This window comes from Octodon degus, unplaced genomic scaffold, assembly GCF_000260255.1.
Source record: "Octodon degus isolate 3935 unplaced genomic scaffold, OctDeg1.0 scaffold00045, whole genome shotgun sequence".
Taxonomy (NCBI): Eukaryota; Metazoa; Chordata; class Mammalia; order Rodentia; family Octodontidae; genus Octodon; species Octodon degus.
In genome coordinates, this window is record NW_004524621.1 from 916,126 (window position 1) to 934,431 (window position 18,306).

Below are 18,306 nucleotides of genomic sequence, written 5' to 3' on the forward strand. Positions count from 1 at the left end.
ATTAAGCTGAAGAAGACCTGATTAGTTATGTAGAAAATTTCAAGGAAACTATGAAAAATGTGTCAAACTCTTGTGTCAGTTTAACAGGGTTGCAGGACACCGGGCCAAAGTACAGACATCAGTTACACATCTGTATGTAAAACAAATAATTTCAGCATGGAATTTAAAAGAAATCCATTGGCAATATCATAAAAATTCACTAAATTCATCTTAAAATATACACAAGGCTAGCACATTGAAAATTATAAAACATTTTTGGGTGAAACTTAAAAAAAACTCAAGTAAATGGAGAAGGCACCTTGTTCCTTGATTGGAAGAGTCTATCTTGTAGATATTTCTGTTCAAATGGATCCATAGACTTCATGTAATCACAATGAAAATTCCAGAAACTACTTTTAAAACCAGCAAACTGATTCTAAAATCTAAATGGAAAAATATATTACCTATGTTCACCAAAATGATTTCATAGAGAAACAGCATTTTGAAACTTATTATAAAACTATATTTTATATATACTCACACATATAAATGCAATAGAATTGAAAAAATCTAGAAACAAACCTATACTTGAATAGCTAATTATTTTTGACAAAGATATAGGAATATGCAACTCTTTTTCAATAAATTTGCTATAATAAGTGGACATTTATAGGAGACAAAAAAGATCTTGAGTCTTAGCTTATACATCAACAAAAGTTAAAGTGTGCTGCAGACCTATATGCTAAGATCTAAAACTTGAAAGCTTCTATTAGAAAAGACTGGGTGGGGAGCTGCGCCCCTGTAATCCCAGTGTTTGGGAGGCTGAAAACAGGAGGATCACTATGAGTTCAATCTGTGCAGTGAGACCCTCTGGACCCTGTACTAATTTACATTTTTTAAAAAGAGACAATTCATATGAATTTGGATTGCTTCTTATTTTTTAGGGTATAAAGAACACAAGCTATGCAATGTAATATGGAAAAACTGGACTTTGCTGAATTTAAAACTTTTGCTCACTGAATGATATAACTTACAAAATATAAAGAGAGCTGCAAATATATGTGCCAGGAGACTTAGACCAAGAATATACAGTAGAATCTCGGCTTGTGAGTGTAATTAGTTCTGAAAACATACTTGCAGTACAAAGCACTTATATGTGAAAGTGAATTTTCCCATAAGAAATAATGGAAATTCAGATGATTTGTCCTAAATCCCAAAATGTTCATATAAGAATGATTATAATACTTCAGTATAATACAAAATAATAAGGAAAACACAAAATATTAGGAAAAATAAGCAAATTAATCGGCACTTACCTTTGCAAACCTTTGTGGCTGGTGTGAGGGACATGAGAGAAGAGGGCTACTGTGTGGGATGAATTCACTGTCACGAATGGAATCCCTGCTGTCTAATGGCTCCGTGGAACTTTTCCATCTTGTGCAACTTTAGCATGGAACCTATCCAATGACATTGGCTTTTGTCTTTTGCTGAGGATTTTGGAGAAATGTGACACTGCATAGTCATTAAATCGATTCATGGCTCACACTGCTACACCCTTCTTCAGTTGGTGCTTTTTACAGAATTTTCCATTGTTTCCTACATTTTATTCATGTCCCTAATCTCATCTGAAGTGAGGGTGTGATTCTTCTGTTTTGTTCTCCTTCTCTACAAAGGAGATCTTTTCTGTAACTTCTCCCTGTATGGAGATGATCCCCTAATCTAAGAAAGAGAGAGAGAGAGAGAGAGAGAGAGAGAGAGAGAGAGAAACAGAGAGAGACAGAGACAGAGAGACAGAGAGAGACAGAGACAGAGACAGAGACAGACAGAGACAGAGAGAGACAGAGAGAGAGAGAATCATTGGCTCAGTTGTGATCATGTGATATTGTGTCATGTACTACTCTTGGTGCAAGGCATCACTTGTTTAGAAAATTGAAATTGATCAGAAATGTGTGCTCATCTTTAGAGCACAGTACCTGCGATCCAAGGTTTTATTGCATTAAAAAATTACAATTCAAGAATAAAGCATGTAGTCCAGTACAAGGCCTCTGACAAGTATGTGAAAATGTGATCATTCTTGGTCATCAAGCAAATGTAATTTAAAAATCCCAAAACAAAAATAACTAAAAGTAAAATGATGAGCATTCTACCTGTTGGCGTATGGGACAGCTGGCACTTTCTGGTGGTGCTGCTGTGATAAATAATGTGGTTCATTTGCCTGGGGAAACAGTTTAGCAGCTTAAACCTTAAACACGTACACACAATAATTTTATCTCTGGCTACCAACTTAAAAGAAATTCTAAAAGTATCTGTCACATATTAATAAGTATATGTACAAAAATAAGTGTACACAAACAGATGAACATGGATATACATTGTGTTAGTATTCACTCCCCAAATGGAAACAGTCTTAGTGTCTAGTGACTGATGAATCAATAGAAAATATAATATCTACACCTGGAATGCTATTCTGCAGTGAAAAGGAATGAGTACTGACACATACAGGGATATGGATGACTCTCAAGGACACCATCCTTAAAACCAGACATAACAAATTTCATGTTGCATGATCCCCTTCTTAAAAAATCACAGAAAAGCTGTTGGAGCATTAGAGAGTAGGATAGTGGTTACCCGGGCCGGGTGTCAGGACAGAAATAGGTTGTAGAGGGACAGAGGGAATCTTTTTGAAAGAAATTACAGTACTTGAAATTGAGCATGTATCTGCCAATCTCATTAATCTGTACTTTAAAATGAGTGACTTTTACTGCATGTAGATTGTACCTCAAAGTAAAACTGTTAGAACATAAATTTTTTTTAATGTATTTAGTACAGGCTGTACAGGGTCTCACCACACAGATGGGACTCACAGTGATCCTTGTTTTCAGCCTCTCAAGTGCTGAGATTACAGGCATGTGACCATGCCCAGTCTCAGTAACCATCTCAGTGTGTTCCAGGGCCGAGGCCAGCATGGCACGCAGGGGATTGAACATCTGCCTAAACTGGTGCTTTATTCCACCGAGCTATCTGGCTGACCCTAGAACATAAGTATTTCTAGTAAAAATAATATAAAATGAAATAAAGTAAAAGAAAACTACAGAAAATGAAAAATGGTCCAGTACTCTGATAGACTTTTGATGTATCAGCTTGGCTTTGTTACAGCCTCCAGTGGTTCAATCAAACACTAATCCAAGAATTGCTATGTGGCATTTGTAGACATGATGAAAGTACACACTAAGTTGACCATAAGTAAGGAAGATTATCCCAGATAATCTGAGTGGATCTCAGCTAATCAATCTAAAGGCCTTACAAGCAGAGCTGGCATCCTCAGAGGATGTCCACCCACACTAGGGTCAGCCTCTGCAGCGTTTCCACCCTGCCTTGCAGTTCTCTCCGTGTATACCAGGTATGCCTACCTAGCCATGCAGCCGTGTCAGCCAACTGCCTTGCAAAAATTCCCAGGGCACTGTCACTTTGTCCCGTGTAACTTATCAGAATTATAATTTTGCTTTGATTTTTAAACTTGTGTGTACAGTAGAGGACATATTTTTTTTTTTTCATTTACCACTGCTGCCTGCTTTGTGCCTGGAGCAAGCACTGTGTAACTATTTATCAATTAGGTGAATTAATCATTATTCTGGTAATATCTTGGTGTTTGTCAGACCATATGTCCCTCATGCTGGCTTGGAAAATGTTGTCCCCAATTTATATCATGATGCAGGAGAAAGTGTGCTTTTTCTTAAAGGGGAATATAGTAAATATTTCAATAGTCTATTGTTGATGTATATTTTAAGACAAAAGATGTTAATGTGTGAGTTGGTTTTCTAAACTAAAACTTGAATGTTGAGGTTTAATTGTGGTGTTGGCACTTCCTGAAAAGTAAGAGGGTTTTGAGATGCAGTTTGGATGCTTGTCTCTAAAAGGTTTCCCATCACTGCAATACATCATTGGCCCACAGCAGTCTGCTCAATTCTGTCTTTGTAGCACAAACATGATCATACCAGTAGGTAAGATGCATATAATAAATGTGTATCTTTGTGTTTTAATAAAACTTTATTTACAAAAGCAAGTAGTGGACCATAGCTTTTTCCCATCTGTGTAAGATTACATTTATCCAGAGCAGTTGTGATCTGTTGTGTTAAGGAATCACCTGGTTACTGGATAGGTTACTAGGAAACAAGGTATGCGTTACATTGTGATAAGGTAATCTCACCAAAATTACACTGAACATAGTCAATATTATTTATGAGATTGTTGTAAGGTGTGTTACCTTTACCTCTTCCCTATGTAAAATTCTCATTACAAACTGTACCATATCTATACACAGAGCTGTAGATACTGACTTACAGCACCAGGTGTAGAGCAGTCTGCAAATCTGGTGTATTTGATAAGTGTCTAATATTCCTTAGAAGGCTTTAGTTTATTATTTGGGACTACACAGTCTTTGAGTCAGGGTTCCATCATACTGTAGTAAAAGTATGACTCATTTGCCTTGGACTAAATTTTGAGGATTAAAAAAATGGCCATAGGAAAAATATTTTTATTTGAGAATTCTAGGAGATGATTGTTGATGGTACACACCCAAATGTATTCAATTTATTTTGAGATGATTTCCTTTGCATACATACCAACCATGTATATATAATACTTTGGTCATATCCACCTCGTTATATTGCCTTTTCTTACATGTCACTTCCCCCATACCAAATTTCTGGGACCTTACCCTAAATGTGGACTAGAAGTGGCCTTTATGTGCTAAGACATAATTTTCCCAAACTTCTGCTGTTAGAGCCATTTTCCTTATTACTTATCCTTTACTGATGTGCCTTACGTACAACTTGCAACCGCTTAGACTTCAAGTCCACAGTAAATAAGAACAGGTAAGTTCTAGGAAAACACTAAAAGTCATTATTTATTTCGTGGACTGTATTCAGTAACCATAATTCACCAGGAAAATTTTAAATTATTTTTAATATTCTCTTTTTAGAAAGAAAACATGTTGTGCCTCATAAGATAATTAACATTGTGATGGCTTGGTTATTTAAATTGATTTTGATGCTAGGTAAGGAAGATGGATTATATTGCTGCCAAGGTAATTTTGCATAGCTTTATGGGGAAGGTTGATGACATATCCATGGCTGATAAGGCGAAATAACCAAGGTGTTAGCATTGGCTATGAATCTCTTTCTTTCCTCCTCTGCAAATATGTTATTCCTACTATTCAGTTTCTCTGCCTGGTGGATTTTTGTTTTCAGAGCCAATTTCTGAGAAATATTTTTTACAGGAAGTAGCAGAAATTTTCTGCAGAAAAATTTTCTGCAGAAAAATTTTCTGCAGAAAAATTCCTCAAACAGTATGGGGATTTTGTGAAGCAGGAGAGTTCATGGATGTTATTCATTGTTCCTGCTTGAAAAATCCTTACCAGAATAGAGCTTTAGTTCAAAAAACCAGCACAGGAATAAGAAATGTGAATTGGAGGAATCAGCCTCCACATCATTAGACACTGTACTCTCAGATGCCATGTTTGAGAGACACTGGTAACCTGAGTCATAAGAACAGGCTGAAGTGACAGGCTGCTGAGAAAGAAGCTGTCCTGCTGCAGAGGGGCCTCACCAAGGTCAGCCATGCAAGGCTCCAAGCCCTGACAGTGCTGATTCTTATGTGCTACCCCTGCTATATTTCCTGACTTTTGTTGATTTTAATATTGTTTTCTTTTCAGGATAGCAAATGTCTATCTCCTCTGTAAATGATTCCAACATTATGTGAATAAACAGTGAACCTGGGGATTGATCAAACAAGGCCTATGCTGTAGTTGTTGGGCTGCTCATCGACTGTTGACCACCAGAAATTAGAATCATAGCTCCTAGCCAGGGGTAGTGGCACACACCTACAATCAAAGCACTCTGGGAGGCTGAAGTAGGAGAAGCATTTGAAGTTCAAGCCCAGCTTGGGAAATTTAGCAACTGAGCCTTATTTCAAAATAAAAAATCAGAGGGGCTTGAGATGTAGCTCGTTGTGAAGAACTTTGCTTTAATCTCTAGTAACACAAGCTTTCAAGTTGCTTCCAAGTTGTTTTTGCATAACTTTATGGAAGTCTAACTGACCTACAGCATACTGCTCACACTTAAAGCCCCCAGTGACTTAAATGTTGGCATAGCTGCAGACTCATGAGATTTTATTATCAAGTAGCAAACAGACCCATTACCCTCCCAAGTGTCTACAGCCCCTTTACAAAAGCTTCTTCCTGTCCTCACCAGGCAACAACTACTTGTGGGATGTTACTTTAGATTTGTTTGTATCTTCTGAAATTTTGTACAATTTGAAATTTTGGTATGTGCTCCTTTTTTTTTTCTGATTGCTTTCATTATGCATAAATACTATGAGGTTTGTCATTTTGTAGATTGAGGGTCTATTCCTTTCATCCTGAGTACTATTTTATTGCATAGCTATAGAAAACTTTCATCATCTGTTCATGTACTGGTGGACATTTGAGTTGTTTCCAGTTTTTGGATTATAAATCAAACTACTATAAACATTTGCGCACAAGTATTTCTGTGGGCACATGCTTTCTGCTTTTCTTTTCTTTTGGCAAATACCTAGGAGTAGAGTGTCTGGATCCTATGGTGAATATATATCTAATTCTTAGATAAATTGCCAAACTGTTTTCTGAATTTTTTGTTTTATTTTATTTTTTAATTAATTAATTAATTAATTAATTTTTTTACCATTTTTCATTCCCACCTGCAGTGTGGCAGATTCTAGATGGCTTTACCAACACAGGGAGTGGTCAATCATCTGGATTTTAGTTATCCACTTGGGCGTGTGTCACATTGGGACTTTGATTTGTTTCTCCAGCTGTGCTGCTGAGTGTTTTTCATATGCTTATTTTCCATTCATACTTCATTTTTGGTGAAATACCCTTTTTAAGCTTGTGCATTTTATTTTTGATTTTACTTTTACTATATATATACTCTAGATACAAGGCTTTTATCGTATCCGCACTCTGCAAATAGCTTCTTCCAGCCTGTAGCTTGCCTTTTGTGGTTGCCGCTAACATTGTTTGGTATGCAATATTTTAATCACAGTTTTACGTTTACAGAAAAATTGAGTAGAAAGTACGTATTAAATTCATTTCTACCCTGTCTTCCTATTTTCTCTATTACTAACATCTTGCAATAGTGCAGTTTGTTTGTTATAATTGAGGAATGTATTTTATATTATTCTTGACTAACATCCTTGCTGTCTTGTCTTGTGAATTCCACACATTTGGACAAATATATGATGATACGGATCCCCCATTAAAGTTTCCCACAGATTAGTACCACTACCCTGAAAGCCCTCTGCACTCTGCCTGTTCATCTCGCCCTACACCCCAGTCTCTGACAACCACTGGTCTTACTGCCTCCATGGTTTTGCTTTTCGAGATGGTGATGCACACTTGGAACTGTAGATATGTAGGATTTTTGGATTGGCTTCTTTCATTTTAACTTTCATTTAAAAAATGAGTTTTGTGATCCATAAATCCAAATAGAGAAGTTTATCCATTTCTCTTTTTTAATTCTTTTACAGTTTTCAGTGTAGAGGTTACTCACAAATCTTGTCCTATTTTTCCTAACAGGTTTTATTACTTGTTGCTACTGTATAGAGATGGGGTTTTAAACAAACATTTACTTGACTTTTTTGGGGTTTTTTTGGCAGAACCAGGGATTGAACTCAGGCCATTGCGCTTGCCAGGGAAGCGCTTATTCCACTGAGCCATCCCCCTGGCCCCTTAACAAACATTTACTTGAGAGACAGTATAGTAATAACTGATATGACATTAGAAGCAGTACATATTTAGAAGACCAGAATGACAGACATTCCAAGCATGGGTCTAGTGTTCCACAGTGCTATCCTCAGTGCAATTGCTTAGTTCACAGGTATCAGCATATAAAGACAGTCAGGGTGAGAATCCTGCCAATTAACTGCTAGTTTCAAAAGCCTGCTGAAGATTCTCAGGATCATTGTCTTAACCATCTTGTGCATATAAATGTATGGCTTTGCCTCTGTCACATTTCCTAGATTTTCTCTTTGCTCTTTCTTCGTTGTTTAATCCTAAAGTTCTCTCTTTCCTTTTAATTGTGTTATAACTTTCTATTTTTATTTCTTCTTTTGAGTTCTTACACTAGGGAGACTATATGATATTTATACGTGTGTCTGTTTTATTTCACTTATGAGTGTATCTTCAAGTGGCTGGACTATATTGGATTATTTTGCTGAATTCACGCACCTACAATATCTAAATGGTAATGGAATACCCATCTCTGACAAAACTAAACAAAAAGGGGATACATATATATGTATATGCAAAATAGGATAAATACACAGCTACTTTCTCTTAATTCAACGAGAAGAAAGGTTTGTACTAATAGTGTTTGGACAGGATACCATGTCTGCATTTTGTACTATGAATAACTCTATGAAGACAACAATATACAATGTACTAATTATTGTAACTGTCCTACTATCCTGCTATGAAACTGTCTCATTGTTATTTGTTTCTTAATACAATTAATAAGAAAAGAGATGGGGTTGATTTTGTTGTACTGTGAAACTTTGGTAAATTCACATTAATTCTTATAGCCACTTTGTGTGTTCACTAAGGTTCACAAAGAAGCGAACCGACTTAACATGACTCAGGTGACTAAAGGCTGAGTGTAGCTAAAGAGGAACTTTCTCTTGCTTCTTCTGTCTCATCCACACTGGACATGGGGCTAGAACATAGCTGAATACATGGGAAAGTGTGGGGAGGATCCTCAGCTTGTTCCTGATCTTAGAGATAAGCCTTCAGTCAGTTACCTTTAAGGATGTTGCTTCCATTTTCTGGTACACACTTTTCTTTTTTAATCAAGTTGAGGAAATTCACTTGCACTCTTAGTTTGCTGACAGTTGCTATTAAGAATGGACTTTGGAATGTGTCAAGTGCATTTTCTTTTTAAACATGGAGAAAAATGCATTTTTCTTTTTTTAGTTTGTGAATATAGTGATTATATTTTTGTATAAACACAACCCTGCATTCTTGAAAAAATCCCAACTAGTCATAATGTATTATTATTGTTATAGATTTTTAAAATTTTATGTAATTGATTATGAGGAATGTCTGGTATCAGGGTGATGCTCAACTCAAAGACTGACTTGGAGTGTCTTCCCACCCCTTTAATTTTCTGGAAGATCTTTGGTAGAACTGGCTTTTGCTTCCCCCCCTGAAGTGTTTGATAGCATTCACTGGTGAAGTCATCTTAGCCTGATGTTTTCTTTTTGAATAGACTTAAGACACAAATTCAATTTCCTAAATTGTATAGGTCTACTAGGGAGGATTCCTACTCTCAACATGCATTTAAATTCACCCTAGTTCCCCTTGACCTAAATCTCCAACATATTTATTTGGATCCTTTTCTATGGTGTCCCAGTGCAAACTTTCAGTGTTGCATGACCTTTCCTCTTAATATACAGTTTTGTTTGTATTTAGTCCAGATTGGCTTTTCTTGGGTTTTAGAGGTTTTGTAACAGATCTCACACATTCTATGAAAAATTTATTTTCTATTCCTAAGAGCTTGCGAGAAAACTGGAGCTCCTGTAGGTTAGAATCCAGTCTCCTTGGTAATCAAGAATCTTGATCAATGCAAAAGGGCAAAACAGAAATCGTGACTAATATTGTTCTTCAGTCTACTTAATGTGCAGACAGTGGCTGGCCTTGCTTCCCCTTGCCATGGAAGCCCTCACTTTCTCACTGGCAATTCTCTTTCTAGGACTGTCATTATAGGTCAAAGTGACAAACTTTGGTCAGTCAACAAGCGACAGAAAATATTATGATTGGTTGCCTCATAATCCAGCTGTTTTCAAATTTTAATGGCTATAATCTTTTGGAAGGCTTCTTGAAACATAGATTACTGGGCCCAGTTCACTAATCAATTTATTAGGTGCAGGGTGAGGGCTTGGAAGGGAAGAAAGAGTAAGTTGAAGAAATGTCACACTCTTAATACTGCCAACTATCACACTTGAGGAATACATTTCAAATAAGTGAACCTGCCTCGATTTCACCATTGGCAATCATGGTTCCCATAGGCTTCCTTGCTCCTTCCAGGAGAGAACAATGAGAAGAGCCTCATGCTCAAGGGTGTGCAGTTAACATGGTAGTCCAGGAGGCTGCAGTCTCTCTTTGAGAGAAGCTGGGCAGGGAGGCTGGGTGTGTGGAGATCAAGTCTTGAGATGAACTGAGTGTCTATGCCCCTTGGTTAATGCAGGTCTCTGGTATCAGTGCCCACTTGGGGACTGATGTAGACCAGGAATGGCTCCTTCTGCACACTGCCTCCCCATTTATCTCCCCATGGTCACTGTTGCAGGGCTGGCAACCTTGGGACTGGGGGGAGGCTATACCCTTTCCTCCAGCTTGGGGACCTCAGGGAACCTGGTGGTGCTGTGCTTCCTTAGCTGTGACTTCTAGTCTTTGTTTAAGGAAGGCCCCACCCACTCCCAGGTTAGGATGGTCAGGCTTGGACTGCAGAACACTTTGCCAAGGTGGATGGCAGGCAGGTACACAGCTGGGATCACCCTGAGATTCTTCAAGCCTGAAAGTTCTCAGTGAGGAAGACCACACCTGCTCTAGGGGTCCTGCCTGCACCCCAACCTGCGCTGTGATGCTGTGCCCAACATAGCCTGGGACAGCGCAAACTGGCTGCCAGTCTCCCATTTCCATTCTGCCTGGGAGATGTTGAAAGACCTCAAAGGAGATACTGGACTTTGGTACTTGGAAAGAGCAGATTCTATATATACTTCAAAGTAAATTCCTGTTCCTCCAACAACAAAAGTCAACCTGCACTGCTGTCCTCTGTTACCTTGAGTCCTTTTAGCTCTTTCAGTCCTGTCCCATTTAATTCTGGAAGCACTTAATGACTGTTCCCTGGTTACTGGACACTGTGTTAGGCAATCAATAAAAACATCCATGACTTCAGCCTGCTCAGATAGCTCACAGTTGAGCTAGAGAAATACCCATGAACAGAGGTTTTAATAATAGGAAAAAACTATGACAGAAGTGGGGTCAGGATGATCTAGAAGAACAGTGTAAACTCTGCCTCTAGGAGGGAAGGTTTGTTGGAGAAGTGGTCCCTAAAAGGAGCCTGAAAATGTTAATAGGTTGACTCTTCTTCTACAGGGACTCAAACTTTCAGGAAGAGAAAAAGCATGAACAAAACCACAAAGGCAAGCAAAACCTGTGTGTGTGTGTGTGTGTGTGTGTGTGTGTGTGTGTGTGTACCTGGTCCATGTGCATGGGTGTTTGCCCATATGCACATGCTTGTCCATATACGTATGTGCCTGTGAGAATGTCTCACTATATGTGCATGTGTGCATTTTTGTTGGTGTGTCTCTGTAAGCATGTTGATACATGTGAGCATGTGCAAACATTTACATTTGTATGTATTGTGGGGATGTGTGGATTTGTATGCACATGTGTGTTTATGCAAGTGTTTTTGCATGTGTACATGTGTATATCTGTGAGAACATGCATGCTTCTATGGTAAATTAGTAAAAGAAGGGCCAGGGAAGAGAATATGAAAAATTCTTTCTTTCTGAAAGGTCAACTGTAAGAAATAGTAGAAAGGGGAAGGTGCACCCAGACTTTGGAGGGCCCTGAGCAGCATGTGAGAAAGTGAGCTCCAGGTGATTTTCCAAGATCCACTTGATGATACCCAGCAAGTGAGGCCCGAAGTGGAAAGAGACCGAGATAGGCAGTTTCATATGCCTTAAACAGGTCTTGGCTTCATTTTCCAGAGGCAGGGCCTGGGGTAGGTTTAGGTGTGTGATATACATGGAGTCAGGCTAGAACCTAGAAGAGGCTTCCCCTTGACTCTGTGGAGAGTGCTGAAGGAGTTTGCATCACAGAGTTGGTCTTGCCTTTAGCAAAGGGAGTGGCCCTTGGATCTTGTACCAGGCTGGGTGGGGACGGGAAGACCTGAAGGGAGGGGAACTTGAAGGCCAAGGCCAGTGCTTCAGAGAAGGCTCACTTAGCCATAAGCATTTATCAGGCAGAGGAGCACCAACAGTATCTATTTCAGCACACAGTGCCATTATACATTTCTTGAGCGTTTGTAGAATCTTAGGTTGCCTGAATTTAATAGTAGTTGCTTGAATGGAAAAAACTTTCATTTTTAGGATTCTCTGGAAGCTAATACCTTTGCTGACTATATTATAACTACTCAGCTCCACATTTACTACTACTATTGAGTATTAGAGCCCTGATCTTTCCAATTTGGTTTATGAAAAAGCAAAGAAAGAAAAGGAAAAAATAGCTTCTATAAAATTTCAGATAGAAACCATTCTTTTTACCTTAAAATACATTTTTAGTTTAAAAAGGTGGATTTAGGGCTAATAGAACTACCCGAGAAGGCAACAACATGTAGCTGCACACTCTGTCCTATGACACTGGCATGGCCCTAGGCAGACCTCAGTCTCTAACTCCAGGGGCTGAGGCTAAGGGATAGGGAGAGAAGCCCATCAAAAGTCTGGCTGTTGCTAAAGATGAATTGTCTGGACACTCATTAATACAGGAAGGAACACTTTATTCAAAACTACTGTAGTGGAAAGAGAATTTCAGCTTAAATCTGCAGACAGAGAAGACTGCTTGAGATTTATTGACAGTGGGTGGGGGTTCTCGTGAAAGGCAGGCCAGGAGCTGAGACTGAGAATTGGGCTGGGTAGCTTGATTAGACGTCAGGGGTGGGAGAGTCTCAGCACATGGACTTCTCAGCAAGGACAGACACAGAAGGCCAAGGTCAAGATGCAAGGGGGACAGGAGCCTTGTGCAGCCTGGCCAGAGTTTGTTCAAGGCTGGAGTCCTTGTCACCCTAATGTCTCATTGCAACTTCTCCAAGAATGTGCTCCTAGGCCTCATTACTAAAAAGCAATGGGGAAAACAATTATTAATCAAAAAGTATGTTTGCTTTGTGACCCTGGAAGCCTAACACCAAGCAGACAAAACTGACATGAACAGCAGCCATGACTTTTATGAACAAAGGGACCCAGATTGTCCTCAAGAACACAAAAGGACTTCACATCCCATCACACGTTATTCAGAATAATGAAGCAACACATACAGTGAGGATGAAAAGGAGTTGAAATGCTGTGACATGGCTTTTCAGGCACATGATTTTAATTCACATTTTCTCCAGATTTAATACTGGAGAATGTTCTTTCTGGAGCATAGAGAGGAAGAGTTTGCTTATGTGGAGCCTAAGGAGTGACAGCAAGGAGGAGGCTGTGTCTTATGAGGCGAGAGAGGAAAATATGATTTTCAGAGACCATGCAGCTTTGGGGAGAAATGCCAAGGAAGGCTCAACCTTCAACAGCACAGAAATAATATCTTTAAGTTATATCCACCTCTTCCCTAAGACTATTAAAAAAACACAACAAAAAGCAACCCTGAAAACTATGTTTAATCTGTCTTCTTTAGAAATTATACTCCCGGTTGAATTAAAAAAAAAGCTTATGCTGCACTTAAGCCATCAGAGTAGGAAGCCCAAGGGGTTTATCTGTTGTTTCCTGCAACTCAGTCACACTGGTTTATGTTCTGCTCGGATAGGTGCACATGGCCTAGAGCAACCAGTCACCACACTGGTTTCCTCAAACATTGACCAAAAACATGGAGTGCAAGTATGGGTGTTTCCAGTGGTGCATTTTGCTAAGTGAAAGACACTGTCATGAAGAGGTCACCCCCTGTAGGATCCCAGCCCTATGATACTCCAGGAAAAGCCAAGTGATGCAAGAGGAAAGGGATCTATGGTTGAGTTAAGAGGAAGGATGGGTAGGGAGAGCACAGTGCACTTCAGGGCAGAACAGCGGCTTTGCAATATGCCATAATTGTGGATTTTTGTCATCACACAATTGAAAAGAACTTACAGGGTCATCAACACCAAGAGTGAAGACTGATGTAGACTGAGGACTTTAGATGGCAAGCATCGGTCAACAGCTGTCCACAGATAGCTCTCTGAAGGGAAATGTTGATAGTGAGGAGCGTTGTGTGTGTGTGTGTGTGTGTGTGTGTGTGTTTCTATGGAAATTCTTTGTATTTTCTGATCAGTTTTGCTGTGGACATGAAACTGCCCTGAAAAATAAAACCAAATAATAATAAGGCATGCGGTACATTGTGTCATGGATATACCATACAGGAACATGGGGAAAGAGAAGATGGGCTGTGGCCGAGACCCGGGGAGACTGGGTTTTCCCCTAGCTTCTTTGCTTTCCTTCATGGACAGGCTGACCAGACTTGTTTATCCTGATACAACTTACTCAAACATGGTAGTTAGATTGTGTGATCATAATGATGTTACCAAAACCAAACCAAACCAAACTGAACCAAAAAACCTTAATGAAATGAATACTGAAATACAACTCCAGAGGAAACACAGTGCTGGCCTGCTACCATATCTTTGCCAATCAATCAGTGCCTAACCTTCTGCGCCTAGGCTTCCTTCCTGTGTGCTTCACATCTTATCAAATACACAGTGGACTCATTAAAGCTGAACTGGTGCCAACTGTCCTGTGGCCCCTGTCTGTGCAAAGATCATCTAACACAGCACCCATTCAGTAAGGCTCCTATAGCCTCCTGTACTCATGCAACATGTAAGCACTGAGGCCAGAGTGCTCAACATGACCTCACCTATACAAGTCTTAGAAACGTGACAGACTGAGAGAAGCACACTTGCTTCTGGGCTGTAGCAGATTTGGTATGAAGTGACCTCATTTTTTTTCCACTCTGTATATGCCCACCATAACCCCTTATGTACCTTGGTATTGATTTTTGAGTTGCAAATACATTTGCAATGTAGAACTTGTCAACACCAAAACTACAAAGGATGGTGCTGGGCTATGATGCCTTTGGTTCCGCTTGGGGCCCTGCCCATCTGCTGTGGGTAGGCCAAGCTGGCTTCTGTGGAGACCTTGTAGTAACTCCCATTGGGAAGATCTGGGAAACTGTGGAAACAGGAGAGTGATAGGGGAACACTGTGAGACCCTTGTTTGGAGATGAGACAGGTCAGGTCCCAGCTTCACATTTCTCTGTAGGTGGTAAATCAGCCCCTAGCACCAAAGGGCAAAGCTCTGAGTTAGCTTGTTGACACAGCTTCCTGCAAATGTCGCTCTCTGTCAACACAAGCGCCCAGGTAGGTACACAGGCAGCCAGAAGCTTCTCTGCTCCTGGCTCTTCATTCCTGGGCTTGCCATTCCTCTGCAGTTCCTGGGGCCAGTTCTGTCTTGCACACTGAGAAGCTCTCTTACACACCAGTGACCTATGTCTTGCTTCCAGTTATGGTCATGATTTATTTATCCAGACTCCACCCCTCAGAACCTGTCTGTGATTCCAAGATGCCAATGTCCTGCCTCTTGAGAAGATAAGGAAGGAATAACTGAAAATAGGTGCAGGCCTTGAATGATCCCATACATGGCCAAAACAACGGTCAATCACCAGTCGTTTAGTGTGTATGTGTCCCACACTATTTAATCATTTATCTGAAATTTAAATTTAGTTGGCATTCCTGTATTTTAATCACTGAATCTGGCTGCCTTAGCCTTCTAAGAGACTTATAGGGTTCTGGCCAGAGCAGGCAATACTGTGAGGCTCAGAGAATAACAGCCAGCAACTTGTCATGGGGCCTTGGAAAAGTCACTGCCCTCCTCTGAGCCTTAGTTTCCTTTCCTGTGAAATGGACACAATTTCTAGTGGTATATTGACCTTCTATGGAGAAGGAGAGTTTAAGATCCAATTTTAAGCTTCATACTCTTTCTTATCACTAATTGGGAAGTTGGCCATTTACATTTATTTCCCCCCCACCTCTCAAAGAGCTCAATAAATCAAGTAAATGCTTGTATTTATGTCTGAGTGAAACTTCTATGTTGCTGAAAGAAAGCCCACCCATCCAGGCCAAAATAACACGCTGTTTTGGCAGGAGAGTAAATGTGCTAAACATCCTTCTAGCACTTCTTCCTTCACCTTCCTGGCAGGCCGCAATGTGTAGAAGAAGAGCTTGTTCTCTGAGGATGGCCAGGGCGCAGGTCTGGGCTGCGCAGTGAGCAGCTGTGGTGCTCCCCCCACACACCTGCACACGTTGGGTCCCTGGGCACAGCACTCTTGCTGTAGGCTTTAGAACAGCAGGAAGCATAACTGGTCCACCACCCTCAGCAGCGCTGAGGCAAGAGCACGTCATGGAAGCCACATCTGGTCCTAGAGCTGTGCTTTCTCTGGGGTTGGCTCACTGGCCTTTCACACAGATGTGGTCTTTACATTTGGGTGCTAACAGGAGTACCACACGGAGGGTGGCAAGTGGGAGCAGGGAAGGACAGGCTTGAAATGAGGAAGACGGCCTGGTGCTGTGTACCTGCAATTGCAGCACGCGAGAGGTAGAGACAGCATGATCACAAGTGCAAGCCTAGCTTGGCAACTTCATGAAACACTGCCACAACATAAAGAGGGAGAGATGGAACACCATGCCAGGGGGCTGGATTTGATCTCCAGCACTTCCCAAGCAGAAAGAGAGTGATGAGGAGGAGGTCGGTGCTGTGATGTTGCTGCTTTCTGTGAGTCTATCGAAGTCTGTCAGCACAGCCCCTCCTCCACTGGGACTGTTCAGCAGCAGCTTCAGTCAGCCAGGGAACACATCCTCCATGGGCAGAAAATGCATCCATGTGTGGGCACTAGGTACCATGACTCCGGAGTCATGGCTTTCTGCTCCGGGAGCTGCTTTTCCTGCCCTGAGTTGAGCTCCAGCTGGGGTTTTGGGGGCACAGGATCCCTGCAATGTTATGGTTAGAAATGCTTTCTGTGACCTCAAGTCTCTTGTTCATCTCAGATGGTGATAAATGGGACAAGATTGGAGGAATGAACCAGGCATTTCACGAGTTTTATTTTAACAAGTACAGCTATCAGTGTGTTCTTTTCTGTGGTCTTATCTGTCTTTGGCTTAGTCAAAGCCACAAAGACTTGGTTATGCACGTGGGTGTGATGTCAATTTGAAGTTAATTTTTGTGTGTGGTGCAAGGCAGATTGTAGTTTGGGGTTTTCCATGTGGGTATCCAGGTGTCCTGGTGCCATTTGGTGAAGAGACCGTCCTTTCTTCCTGGAATGATCTTTGTATCTCTGTCAGTATCTAGTGATCCATTTTTGTGTGGCTCTAATTCTTTTATTTATTTATTTATTTATTTATTTTTTTTTTGTGGAACTGGGGATTGAACTCAGACTGTTGTGCTTGCTTATTCCACTGAGCCATCTCCCCGGCCCCATGTGGCTCTAATTCTGGACTCTGTTCTATGCTGTTGTTTCATATCATGCTGCTTTGTCTTCCTTAGTTTGATAAGTCTTGAAATCAGTTAGTGTCAGGCATCCAACCAAAGCAGGACACTGAAGGCCTGAAGATGAGGGAGGGCTGAACATCATCATGCCTGGTCATTTCCACAACAGAATGTTGAGACTCACTTACATGTAGGTGAGCAGAAGCCAGACAGCAGAGGAATAGGTCCCTGGAGTCGCCACATGATAGAAAATAATCTAGAACCCAGCTTGCCTTATTCTCAGAACTTTAACAATAATCAAATGAAGATGGTAATAAGAAACTGCCTTTCGTTGAGTACCAGCCATGGTGCTAAGTAGTTCACATGTAGCATTTCATATAAACCTGCAGTGCGGTTAGGTCCAGAGTACCCCTGAAATTTTCGGGTACTCAGAAGTGGAACTTTGCAAGGTGACTGAATCATGGGGCGGCTGTACTCATCAGTGAATTCATCCATATGTTCTTAGGAGGTGAGGCAGGTGAGGCCCGGCTGGAGGTGGGCACTGGGGTCTAAAGTGTACACTTCACCCCCTGGCTCCACTTCTTGGTGCCATGAAATAAGCAGGTTTCCTCTGCCCATGCACTTCCCACCATGCTGTTTCTACCTAGGGGCCAGCTGACCATGAACTGAATCCCCTGAACCATGAGCCAAATTAAACTTCTTCTTTAAACTGTGGAGTCAGGGATGGGGTCCCAGCAGTGCAAAAGTTAATGTACTTACACACGTTTCTATGATGCATTACTGGTATGTTGTCCATGTGGTAGGTAAGAAAACTGAGGCATAGAAAATTTAAGTAGCATGTATAAGATTGCACAGCTGCTAGGTGGCTGCTGTGAGGAATGGCTCCAGGGTGCTCATGGTAAAGCTTGTGCTTCCTCTAAACTAGTAATTTTCAAAGGGTGGTCTCTGGCTCTGTAGCATTTCTGGGGAGCTTGATAGAAATGTGAAATCTTGGGCTGGGGAGATAGCTTAGTAGAG